Below are 12,638 nucleotides of genomic sequence, written 5' to 3' on the forward strand. Positions count from 1 at the left end.
TGTGGAAAAAATAGGAAACTAAACAAAACTTTGTTGTATACATGGTATTTTTTAAAAATATATTTTTTATTGATTTCAGAGAGGAAAGGAGAGGGAGAGAGATATAGAAACATCAATGATGAGAGAGAATCGTTGATTGGCTGCCTCCTGCACATCCACCACTGGGGATTGAGCCTGCAACCCGGGCATGTGCCCTGACAGGGAATCAAACCATGACCTGGTTCATAGGTAGATGCTCAACCACTGAGCCATGCCAGCCAGGCTACACATGATATTTTTCATTTAATACTGTATGTACACAGAGTGTATGAATGTATATGTATACACACATCTTGCAAATATACATTTTGAGTATCTATCTATCTATCTATCTATCATCTATCTATCTAATATATCTTGTCTCCAAATAAAATTTTAAGCTAAATAATAATAAAAATAATAGCTAATATTTTATTTGTAATTTACTAGACATACGGTGTTCTAACTGCTTTTCACATAGTCATGTTATTTATTCCTCACAGCAGTCTCTTTGAGTGCGGGTACGATTATTATTCACATTTGACGGTGAAAGAAGCTGAGCACTGAGAGGTTAGGCCACTGACTCAAGATTGCAGAGCTGGAAAGGGGCAAAGCCAGGGTTTGAACCCAGAAGTCTGACTTGCAGGGCCTCCACTTGATGTAAAGTTAGAGACCATCTTCATATTTGTCTATATCAGTGGTTCTCAACCTTGGCTGCACATTAGAATCACTTGGGAATCTTTTTAAAATCCTGATTTCTGGGCCTCATCCTCCAGAAATTCTGTTTCTTTGTTACTAATGTTGTGCCCCCCCCCCCCCCCCCTAACAAAGAAACAGAATTTCCGGAGGATGAGGCCCAGAAATCAGGATTTTAAAAAGATTCCCAGGTGATTCTAGTGTGCAGCCAAGGTTGAGAACCACTGGTCTATATTTTCTGCTCTCCATGGTGGTACTTAGAAGACTGTCTCACATACATAAACAACATCTCCTAACATTTGCCTGGTAACTTCAAGGCTGCAAAGAACTTAAGCTTGTATTGTCTCATCTGATCCTTGAGGGAGCTCTGTCCAGCAGCCAGGATTTTTGTCCTCATTGTAGAAATGAAGACCTTCATCTCTTTTGTTGACTGAGGAATATAGTTTAAAAGGATTTTACTTCTTCAGTGACAGAATAGATGATACTTGCTGGTAATTATTTTTAGAGTGTAATACATTAAGAAGTTTAGTTGTGAAACCTTTATTGCTGCTAAGTCCAATCAGAGTATTAGGAGAGCAGACACCTTGAAGGCTTGTACCTTTAGAGTCTCTCAAAACATCCTAAGGTTATTGAATTCTAACCACAGGTACACTAGTAAAGAGTTGCCTACTTAGGGGGGGAACTTAGGGGACAGATTTGCTTATATCAGAGCATGACAATGCTCAATAAGTTTTGCCTCTACTTAATTGGTTTTCCCTTTAGTTCTAGTAGCTATCTACACTAATAAAAGAGAAAAATGGTAATTGACGTACGGCGATACCCTTTTCATTGGCTAATCAGGGCTATATGCAAATTAACTGCCAACTAAGATTGGCAGTTAACTGCCAACAAGATGGCGGTTAATTTGCATATGTAGGCACAAAGCAGGGAGGCGAAAGGGAAAGCAGGAAAAAGCCCCCTGCCACTGACAGTGATCGGAAACCCAGGGGGGAGCTAAGAGCTGGGGGGCAGGGCAAAGGCGGCCCTGGAGCTGCCTTTGCCCTGCCCCCCTGCCATGATCGGAGAATCAGGTGCCTTTTTCCGCCCTGGCCAGTGATAGCAGGAAGTAGGGGTGGAGCCAGCGATGGGAGCTGGGCATGGTCGAAGCTGGCAGTCCCAGGAGCTAGGGGTCCCTTGCCTGGGCCTAAAGCGGAGCCCGCGATCTCGGGGCCGCTGCAGCTGCGGGTCCCCGCTGCCCGGGCTGGACGCCTAGGCCAGAGGCGTTAGGCCTGGGCAGGGGTGGAGCCTGCAACTGCAGGGAGATGGGGGTCCCCTGTCCAAGCCTGACACCTCTGGCGGAGGCGTCAGGCCTGGGCAAGGGGCCGATCAGGCGATCGGAGGGTGATGGGGGTCTACGCCTCTGGCGGAGGCGTCAGGCCTGGGCAAGGGGCAGAGCCAGCAATCGGAGGGGTCTGGGGGTCCCCTGCCCAGGCCTGACGCCTGGGCCAGAGGCATCAGGCCTGGGCTGGGGGCAGAACCAGTGATGGGGGGAAATGAGGGTCCCCTGCCCAGGTCTGACGCCTCTGTCAGAGGCGTCAGGCTGGGGAAGGGGCTGATCCTGCGATTGGAAGGTGATGGGGGTCAACGCCTGAGGGCTCCCAGTATGTGAGAGGGGGCAGGCTGGGCTGAGGGACACTTCACCCCTCCCACACACAACCAGTGCACGAATTTCGTGCACCGGGCTCCTAGTCCTATATAATAAAAGCCTAATATGCTAAGTGTTCGGTCATCTGATCATCTGTTCAACCAATCAAAGCGTAATATGCTAATGATATGCTAAGGCCGCTCAACTGCTTGCTATGATGTGCACTGACCACCAGGGGGCAGATGCTCCAACTGGTAGGTTAGCTTGCTTCTGGGGTCCAGCTGATCTAGACTGAGTGAGATGGGCCAGATAGGCCTTGGAGCCCTCCAGTGGTCCCTCCCCAGTTGGCCAACCTCCTGCATCCCTCCCTGGCCCTGATCGTGCACCAGTGGGTTCCCTCAGCCTGGCCTGCACCCTCTCACAATCCGGACTCTTCAGGCGATGTCAGAGAGCTGGTTTTGGCCTGATTCTGCAGGCCAGGCCAAGGGACCCCACTGGTGTACGAATTCGTGCACCGAGCCTCTAGTTCAGTGGTTCTCAACCTGTGGGTCACGACCCCTTTGGGGGTCACCTAAGACCATGGGAAAACACATATATAATTACATATTGTTTTTGTGATTAATCACTATACTTTAGTTATGTTCAGTTTGTAACAATGAAATTGGGGGTCACCACAACATGAGGAACTGTATTAAAGGAAGGTTGAGAACCACTGCGCTAGTTGATAAATATTTGTTGAATGTTGAGTCATTTGCTGTCCTTCCAGTTAACCTATATTTTAACTTTTGACCTATTCCTAGGCTTTCTCCTCTCCTTCCCATTTTATTCAAATCACTCTTTAAAAAAATCTGTTTTTTATTGATTTCCGGGAGGAAGGGAGAGGGTGAGAGAGAGTCACTGCATGCCTCACACTAGGGCAGGGGTGGGCAACCTTTCTGTGAGCGCATGCCAAAACCAGCAAAATCTCTGACTCAAAATTCTTCTGTGTGCCAACCCTAATTTTTTGAGAACATGTTACACCTACTTGATATCTCTTAAGGTGTATGTATGTGAAGAACCTTGAAGAAATAATAAAATTCATTCGAGTGACAAAAACACAGTATATGATGATGAAAAATACATTTATTTTTTAATGTATACATGTACACTGATAGTCCGACAGAAAACTTTATGACTCTGTTTGATATTATCAGTGGGACTTTTGCTGCTGCATCACTGATGACAGAGATTTTACATCAGGTTTATATTTTGTGACCTTCAGAGATATGCACGAGCTACCACTTTCATCCATCAGGCTACTCCTATTATGAGACTTAACAAAATTCATCACTGAGAACAAAGATTCACAAGCATATGTGGATGAAACCAAAACACTGGTCGGATCTAGGAAGGCAGGGAGAGGTAAGGCAGAGGCATAGAAATTGCTCTTCCCTTCTCTTGTCAATCCATGTCTGTAGTTGTTATGTAAAATTATTTATTTATCTAAGATGCACCTACACTGAATTTATCTGAAAAATAAAAAAAGTCGATATTAAGAAAAAAATTCTAAATGGAAGATTATAAGAGAGGGTTTTGCATGCCAGCAAAAGTTACTGGCGTGCCATGATTGGCACGCGTGCCAGGGGTTGCCCACCCTTGCACTAGGGATTGAGCCTGACTAGGAATTGACCTGTGCTGTGACCTCCTGGTTCATAGGTCAACACTTAACCATTGAGCCATGCTTGCCAGGCCTTTTCAAATCACTCTTAATTCCTGTAGCTGCTTCCTTTGTAAAAGGTCTTGAGTTCCTTAGTACCCAGTGCTCACTAAGTCTGTTCTCAGTGTGTTATGCATGCTTATGAGTGATGAGGAGAAAATTCAAAATGAAGACATTCATTGGTATAGGTGATCATGTTTTTCTCAATCTCATAAATATCTCTTTAAGGACACAGGTTGCATATTTTGATCACTGATGTACCAAATAGATCTGTTTCTTTTAGAGAGGATGAAATTTAGGGCAAGAGAGAGAACCAACAATTTGACAACTGAGAAGTGGTCAAATTCTAAATTTATGTTGAAGGGAAAAAGAAATTAAGTAATTTATCTAAGGTTATAGAGGTAATAAATGGCTGAAGTGGGAATTGAACCCAGCAGTACAGACTTAAGAACAACTCTGATGCACAGCATAACCTGACCAATAAAAAGAGATGCTGAGAAAAAAGGCATCAACTCAACAAAAGGCAGAGCTGTCTAATAATTATGCCTTTAAGGCAGTGACTTTCTATGATTAGAGGGGTGTAGGTCAAAACCGGAAGGACATTATCTGTCTGTGATGCATAAGGGAAACTCATACATCGGGGGTGGGAGGGTTGAGGTTAATATAATGGTATGAAGGCCCCTTCTAACTCTAAGATTCTATGATCCAAATACAGAACGACAGTTTATATGGTTTGTCAACAGAAGCTGACAACTCTAATAATTAGTAGTATTTTGAAAAGAAGTTTCTTGCCTTCATTTCATATACTAAGGTATAAACTATGCTAGATTTGGCCTCAGGCATTGTTTATACCTTACAGAAAGGCTGAAAACTTGATGTATCTGACAAATCTCTATTGTGACTCAAGGTGAACCCATGAAATTGCCCTTTTAAACATTGCATCTTTGCAGTGCAAATGCTGCTACTAGACAGAGTTTAGAGAATACAAATTCATCAAAAAAGAAATAAATTCATAGAACAATAGATAAGGTCTTAGATTAGGATTCTCTAAAGTCATTGTATAAAACCCTTTAGTGCTCCTTTGGGGTCTTGTTCATAGATTCCTGGTGCTATACTGTGTGTGTGTGTGTGTGTGTGTGTGTGTGTGTGTGTGTGTGTGTGTGTGTGTTGATGACATAACAGTGGAGTATTATATTTGCAGTTCTGTTTTTGGCTCTGTCCCTGCTATACCTGTGGGTTGATGCATTTGGAGGTAATCCAAAGATATGACTTTATCTAAATATTTTTAAATGTTCTTTACCATGACAGCAAACTTTTCTGAACCACTCTGGCTGGGTGAAATATTTCCAACTGCAAGTAATACACTATTGCAAGTCTATAGAATCTACCTACCAAGTACTCCCAAGGCATTTGGTGGGACAGGAAACGTGGCAACCTGGGAACAAATTTCTGGAAGGAATATTCCTAGTGCACTGAGAAAAGACGGGAGAGACTAGATGAATGCAGGCAGTTTGGTGAAATGGGAAGAGGAGGAAGCAAAATGAGATTGTAAATCCTGACAGTTGACAAAGAAGTGCTAGGGCCTCTATTTTAGAAGAAAGGTACTTGAAATTCAGCCTATCTCTGAAGGTGGAAAAATTATAGGTTAGTATGTTTTACCTGATTTGAGTATATCCAGAGTCCTGTTAGTCTTTTCAAAGAAGGAAAACTAAATCCAAAAATAGAAAAGAAAAAATATACCTCCTCCCACTACATATTGAATGTAATCTTGAATATGTCCCCTGTTCTTCTTTACACGGTTGTGGTGTGTGTGTGCGTGTGCGTGTGTGTGTGCGCGCGCGTGTGTGTGTGTATGTGTGTGTGTATGCACTTTCATCATGCAAATGTCCCAAGACATAACCAGAGAGAACCATTAGCTACTTGAGGCAATTTACCAGCTGACTGTACAGCGTAACTTCGGATCTTAATGGTGACTTCTTGTCATTCGGGACTGTTATAATGTCATATCAAAGGAAAAGAATTTCAAATAAGTTGTCTAAATTTAGTAAAGAAAGCTCTTTTCCATGGTGGTTTTGCTTTGTATTTCTTTTGAAGCAGCAGAGACATAATAACATTAAGAAATTCAAGCCCGATACTGTACTTTTTGAAAAGCTGTGACTTTTTTTCAGGTTTGTTTGACAGTAGCAACCAATATCTGAGGCATGAAATAAGAACATCTGAGTCCTACCTGTTGCAATGTAAAATTGCACTCCTACTTGGACTTTCACTGTTTTAATTCATAGTGACATTTTAATGAAGTTTTTTTTTCCTTAATATGTAGCATGCAACTTGCACACTCTATTAGAAATTTAGGTCAACTTTTATAATTCCCAAAAATTAATTGTGGAAAAAGTCTTGCTTTGTAAATGTGCACATGTAGAGAACTAGCACCCCCTAGTGTATTAAAAGCCCCCAAAGATTGGATCTGGCATTTAATAAGCTAATGACAACAAACAGGAATGTGGACAGGTTGCTAACTCGTAGCACTGGCTTTATGGCATAACTTGTGCAGGCACAGGGAAAGCACGTTTTTACATTAATATAAAGCATAAATAAGCTAAAAGGACAGAAGTCACATTTAAAGTATTGAAACAAAAGTTAGAAAACTGCCACTGGCCATTTGAAGTGTTGGTGATATTTTAACGCTGTGAAATAAAACAGAGTGATCCATGGTCATGTTGCTAATTTTCTAAATTCTTGCTCGTAGAAAATTTCTGCAACATACTTAATTGTTTATGGAAGACTATAAAACTAAAAGAGTTAAGGGTTTCTGTTCTTTTTGGTGGCTGTAATACTGTGTGTTGCCTAACGAAACTGTAAACTGAAAATTATAGCTTCATTCTAGAGAGTGAGAAGACTTATTCCAACAGATGGCATCAAAACACCGGTCTAAACTGTAAGATCGCTGATTGTTAATTGCATCTGTAAAACAGTCCTTTTAAACAGAGTAATGCATTTTATCATACAGATTATAGTTCTACACTTTTTGGTTTTTCAATGTGTGTTAACATTTTCTGCTCCAATGGAAGATTTAGTGCTTGTGTAATTATCAGATTAAACAACAGAACATCAGTGACTCAGTCGTTTTAAAGAACCAAGCAAAGGGAGATAGAGAATCATAAATCCCTTTTTTTTAGGATATGCTATTTGACAAATGTTTGCATTCTTATATAGTTATATAAAACAGGAAGAATGGGCTGGATCTCACCCTCACCAAATTAAAACAGTGGAAACCAAAGGAAAGGATCTTAAATATATGGTAAACATATACTGTATTTTAGAATTTGTCTCACTGTAGATGGAAACATGTTTAATTTGCATGGGTCTTTTGAATGCAAAGGAAATGTATGAGGCACATAATAAGAAAGTACTGTTCTCTGAACAATTTAGAGATTAGGGCAGACAGCTTCTTTTCTGGCATGGATGCAGTGGAATCCTATGTAGAAACAGAGGGGTGGGTTTGATGGCATCGCGAATATTCTTTCAGGAGGATATTTTCCATGTTATAGATGGCATTGGGAAGATGGACTAGGATTCTTTTGTAAGTTCTTAGTCTAGGTCAGTGTCGGCAAACTGCAGCCCCTTGAGTGTGGCTCTTCCACAAAATACCACGTGCGGGCGCGCATGTACAGTGCGATTGAAACGTCGTGGCCACACTCAAGGGGCCAAAGAGCCGCATGTGGCTCGCGAGCCGCAGTTTGCCGACCTCTGGCCTACGTGATGTGGAATTTAAAGCCTGAGTTTAGAGAGTGGAGAGAATAATTAATATTCATGTCATCAGAGGACAGTTTTCTTGTTTTGGGTGTCACATCAGATTCTACTCTGCAAAATTAATGGCCCCCAAACTCCTCCTACTTAGATTTTTTGTGTCACCACCTGGGAAGGGACTGTAAGATAGATCTGCTTGTTGAACAGGAAATATACATTTAGTAAATCAATTTGTGATGCTTCCATTTCTAAGTTTTCTAATACCTTCATCTGCCACCTAAGTGCCATAAAGATAACAAATACCTCACTTAGTAAGGGTCACTTATCAAGCATTGTTAACAATGCAGATTCTAGAAAGAAAACATCAATACCAAGAACATGAATGTACCCACAAAGGACTTCTACGTAGCAAAAGGACATGTCTTTAAAAGCCTACAATAAGCCCTTGCCCAGAGCCCACCTCTTTTATTTTGAAAAGAATTCTGACGAACAAGGTTTTCTGATTTTTAAGCCTACAACAGACTAGAAAGGCATCTTACTAGTGGCAAGCACATGGGTGCCTCTTTCTGAGGCAAGAGTTAGAAAACTATATTAACAAATCAGAGAAATATTTATTAATCACGGAGGGAAACATAGTAACTTGGAATATCCCAGCAGATACCACTTTAACCAAGTGATCAGGGTTAACATCACCGGAAGGAGATATACTGTTGTCAAGAATGTGTAACCTCACTATAATGGTTGGAAAAGTCAAAGTGAAAGACATCTACAAAATGACTGACCAGTACTGGTGAGAAGTGACAGGATTGTGGTGGATCTGTCACAGACTGAAGGAGAACAAGGAGACACAAATTAAACTCAATGTGAGATTCAGGTTGATCCTGGACAGAGAACAAACATTAGCAGAAAAACTGGTGAAATTTGAATAACACCTACAGTTTAGTTCAGTGATGGCGAACCTTTTGAGCTCGGCGTGTCAGCACTTTGAAAAACCCTAACTTAACTCTGGTGCCGTGTCACATATAGAAATTTTTTGATCTTTGCAACCATAGTAAAACAAAGATGTATATTTTTGATATTTATTTTATATATTTAAATGCCATTTAACAAAGAAAAATCAACCAAAAAAATGAGTTCGCGTGTCACCTCTGACACGCGTGTCATAGGTTCGCCATCACTGGTTTAGTTAATGGTATTTATTGTACCAATGTTAATTTCTTGATTTTGATAATTATGCTGTGGTTATTTAAGACAATAACATTGGGGAAGTTTAGTGAAGGGTATGTGTAGAAATACTCTATACTATTTTGAAACTTTAAATTAAATCCAAAATTATTTTTGGATAATTTTTTTTAATCTTAATGGAACTCAAAGTGTATAGTAGTCTCAGGCCATTTAATGTAGGGGTGAAAAGCTCTATTCTATACCTGAGTTGTATATTCAATATGATGAACTTAAGAATTATTTTCAATATCATTTGTTTACTATAAATCAGAAAACATGTAAGACAGTATAGAAACATATAGATTTGAATATAAAAAATTTTGAAACTGTGAATACATTTCAATCATTTGGGAAATCTTTCTGGAAAATTTTATATATTAATGATGTTGTACAGTAAACCATTATTTTGCCATAATAATTTTTTTCTGCCTATCCAAGACACTAGAATTCTCCCCAACCCCCTATACAAAGATAGGTAAGGTGGTATATATCTTGTAGCAACTGTTTGGCTATTCAGTGTTGCCCAGGTCTTAATTTGAACCTGAATTTAACTAAATTTGAAAGCTGAGCAATAAGCTGAAGGAATTCCATCAACCCTTGATCTTCATATCTGTGGGAATAGAGTTCAAATGATTCCCTTCAAGGCTTACCTCTGATTTCTGCTTTATAAATCCAAGAGATTTGAGTATTTATAGATCAGTTAAGCAAGACATAATTCTGACAAATCCATCTACTAATATTCTCTTATTTTTAAATAAAGAGTACAATCAGAGCTTTCAGCAAAATCCATGCAAGATGCCCATGGATGGGACAAAGAGTAGAAAGCTCCACTGTTCTGGGCAACTTAATAAGCTGTAGAAATATGCTTTTTCTTAGTCTATCATTTAGTGAAGAAGCCTAAATTTCTTTAAAGTATACCATTACACTTCATTGATGGAGGAAAACTTGTAACAAATATTTGTTGAAAATCCACCGTGTGTACAGTGCTTGGTGAGATGCTATAGGATTCAGAATTGTGCTCGAGTTCTCCTATCTCTCTTAAGAAAAAGTTTAAAGGCCTCAAAGTGGCCTATAAGATTAAAGTGCATGTACAATTCCAAATCAACAAGACTATATGCACCTAAATGTGTATATCAGTGGTGTCCAGCCTTACTGAGATTACGATTCCTTTTTAATGTCAGATATTTCACAAACTCTAAGAGTTGATCTATGTTTAGTACTTAGAATTGGGAAAACATGTAATGGCAAAGAACAAACATGAATTATTTCAAATTAGTGTATATTTTATTAACCACGTGGTATCTACTTATTTTTGGAAAATAGTAGCAAATACATGTGAGCTGCCTATAATTTAGTTTGTGCTTTGGTACATATAAGGATCCATAGCCCATGAATTCTCCCCCTGATCTACCTCATCATCCCATGGGTGTTTGTTCTTAGGCCGCGACCCACTCTGTTGGAGTGTAAATACTGTAGGGATCCAACTGAGGAAGCTGGCACTGCCATGGAAATCATCAGAGCTCCCCGATGGGGCTTCAGGCGTATCTCAGAGATTGGGGAAAGCTAGAGCCTACCCAAGGGAAGCCATAGAGGAGCAGGGATGAGGTAGGCATATTGAGAGGCAACGAGGAACCCAATGCTGGCCACAGGGCAGGCTGTGTTAGGGAGTTAGAAAAATAAAATTGGTTAAATGAGGCAAAGGGAAGTTATGGAGATTCTTGAAAGCAAGCACAGAAGCTAAAAACTTCTATTAAAGGCAAAGCATTGGACCGGTCCTCAAAGGACTGGGTTGTAATCCTGACTCTACAATTACTTAGCCTTAGGCAAGTTAAATTTTGGAGCCTCAATTTTCATCATTAGTGTGACTGGGATCATAATACCTGCCCCTCAGAGAAGCGAGCATCTGTGAAACTTCCTAGTGGGCTTTTGCTCTGTTTTGGTTGCAACTGAAACAGAGAACTACCTAAGATTATTGAGCAGGGAATCAGCATGAGGAAAGTGATATATTAAAGAAGATTTGTTTGGCAGCTACATGCAGGTCGGATTAGAGTCAGGGAAGCCAATGAGAAAACTGTCCCAGGGATCCAGACTCAAAGCCTTGAAAATGGGGACAAAAGGAGGCTGAGATGAAAATCGATTGGATTTTCAGTTTAATAAGGTATCAGGGATGAGATGAATCAAACATGATTTTGAGGTTTTAAACAGCTAGTGACTATGGAAGAAAAGCAAGGACCTATGGTGCAGCCTGTGTGGTATGTTCTCTTGAGAAACCAAAGGCTGATCAATTCATTATTTTGTAGCTAATAGAAGACGGAATTGAGTTTTAATCATCTTATGGGAGTATTTAACATACACCTATGTGTATATGTATGTATATTATTATTTTTTGTTTGCTTTATCATCTGGATGAGTCAAAAGTCTGTAACATTGTTTTCCCTTTCAAGGGAATAGCTGGTTGCTCAGTTACAGCGCTCCTCCTAAGATGAGGCTTTAAAAGAGACTCCTTTGAGGTCATTTCTGCCGGAGTGATGACAAGGGAGTGCTGGAACTGCTGGCTGGCCGAGCCACTCACGATAGGCAGGTAACCAGTGAGGTCTAGATGGCATTGAAAACTCTTCATGATCTGACTTCTCCCCAACCTCAGTATGGACTATTGCCCAGCTCCTTCCAGCTACACAGGTTGGGACCCAGAATATGCCAAGTCTTATGCAAGCTCTGAGCTCTCACTTTTGCTTTTCCTCTACTTGGAATGCCCTTTTATGCAAATCTTTCAAGACCCAGTTCCAGTGCCTTCTGTGTCTAATTCCCCAACGAGAAAGAATCCCCTCTTCATTTGTGCTTCCACCTCTGCAGCACGCTCCCTCCAGCCCATCTTGCATCATCCTCACTTGTTTACATCCTTGTCTCCCCACATGGCTGTGAGCTCCAGACGGCAGGGGATGTGTCTGACTCGAGTGCATGCCCCACACAGCGCCTGGCCTAGTCTCTCATTTACTGCTTGCCAGATTGAGAACAGAATGACATTTTTTCCTAGCAACAGTTTAGTAAATCAAAAGCAGCCATTGGGAAGCAGGGAAGAGAAGAGTCCTCTGTCTTTAGTTGGAAATTGAATTAAGCAGAAAAAGGAGCTGGTGACAGTGGTAGGTAATAGCCGTTCCTGTGGTTGGCCCAGGAGAAAGACATCGGAGGTTCCTAGAGAATAAACACGGGCGTCTGACTTCCTGTGGAGCTCCGATTCTCTCGTGTTGGGAGCACATGTTAGGAACATGACGGCTCCGTGGAGAGATTTAGGTAGTGTAGCAAATTTTAGGAGAGTTATTCAGTCAGGGTGACCAAGCTGTACAGCATGTGGGCAATAAATAGGTTATAAGATCAAGAGAGGGGCGGTTGGGGATTGTGAAGTGGTTTAAAAGGAAGAATGCCTGTTCCACGTGCAAAGACTAAATATTTGATAATTTAAAACTCAAAAATGGGCTTGAGGGAAAGTAAAGGGATTATTGTGGAAAGAGAAAATCCATCTCAGGTTTGATTAATCTACTCCCCAAATTATCAAATGAGTAATAACCAATCACATTTGATTAAGGTGACAAAGCCTTCAATTAGAGGCTGAATGTTGAAATTTGATTAAGTGAG

The 12,638-nt window shown here is 40.7% G+C and overlaps 1 long non-coding RNA gene across 1 annotated transcript in view; it reads left to right on the forward strand.

Annotated features, from left to right (window-relative positions):
* LOC132229234 (uncharacterized) overlaps window positions 1-12,638 on the forward strand; it is a 488,618-nt gene that overhangs the window by 83,589 nt on the left and 392,391 nt on the right. The gene's annotated exons all lie outside the window — the stretch shown is intronic.

The sequence above is a fragment of the Myotis daubentonii genome, chromosome 3, assembly GCF_963259705.1.
Source record: "Myotis daubentonii chromosome 3, mMyoDau2.1, whole genome shotgun sequence".
Classification (NCBI taxonomy): Eukaryota; Metazoa; Chordata; class Mammalia; order Chiroptera; family Vespertilionidae; genus Myotis; species Myotis daubentonii.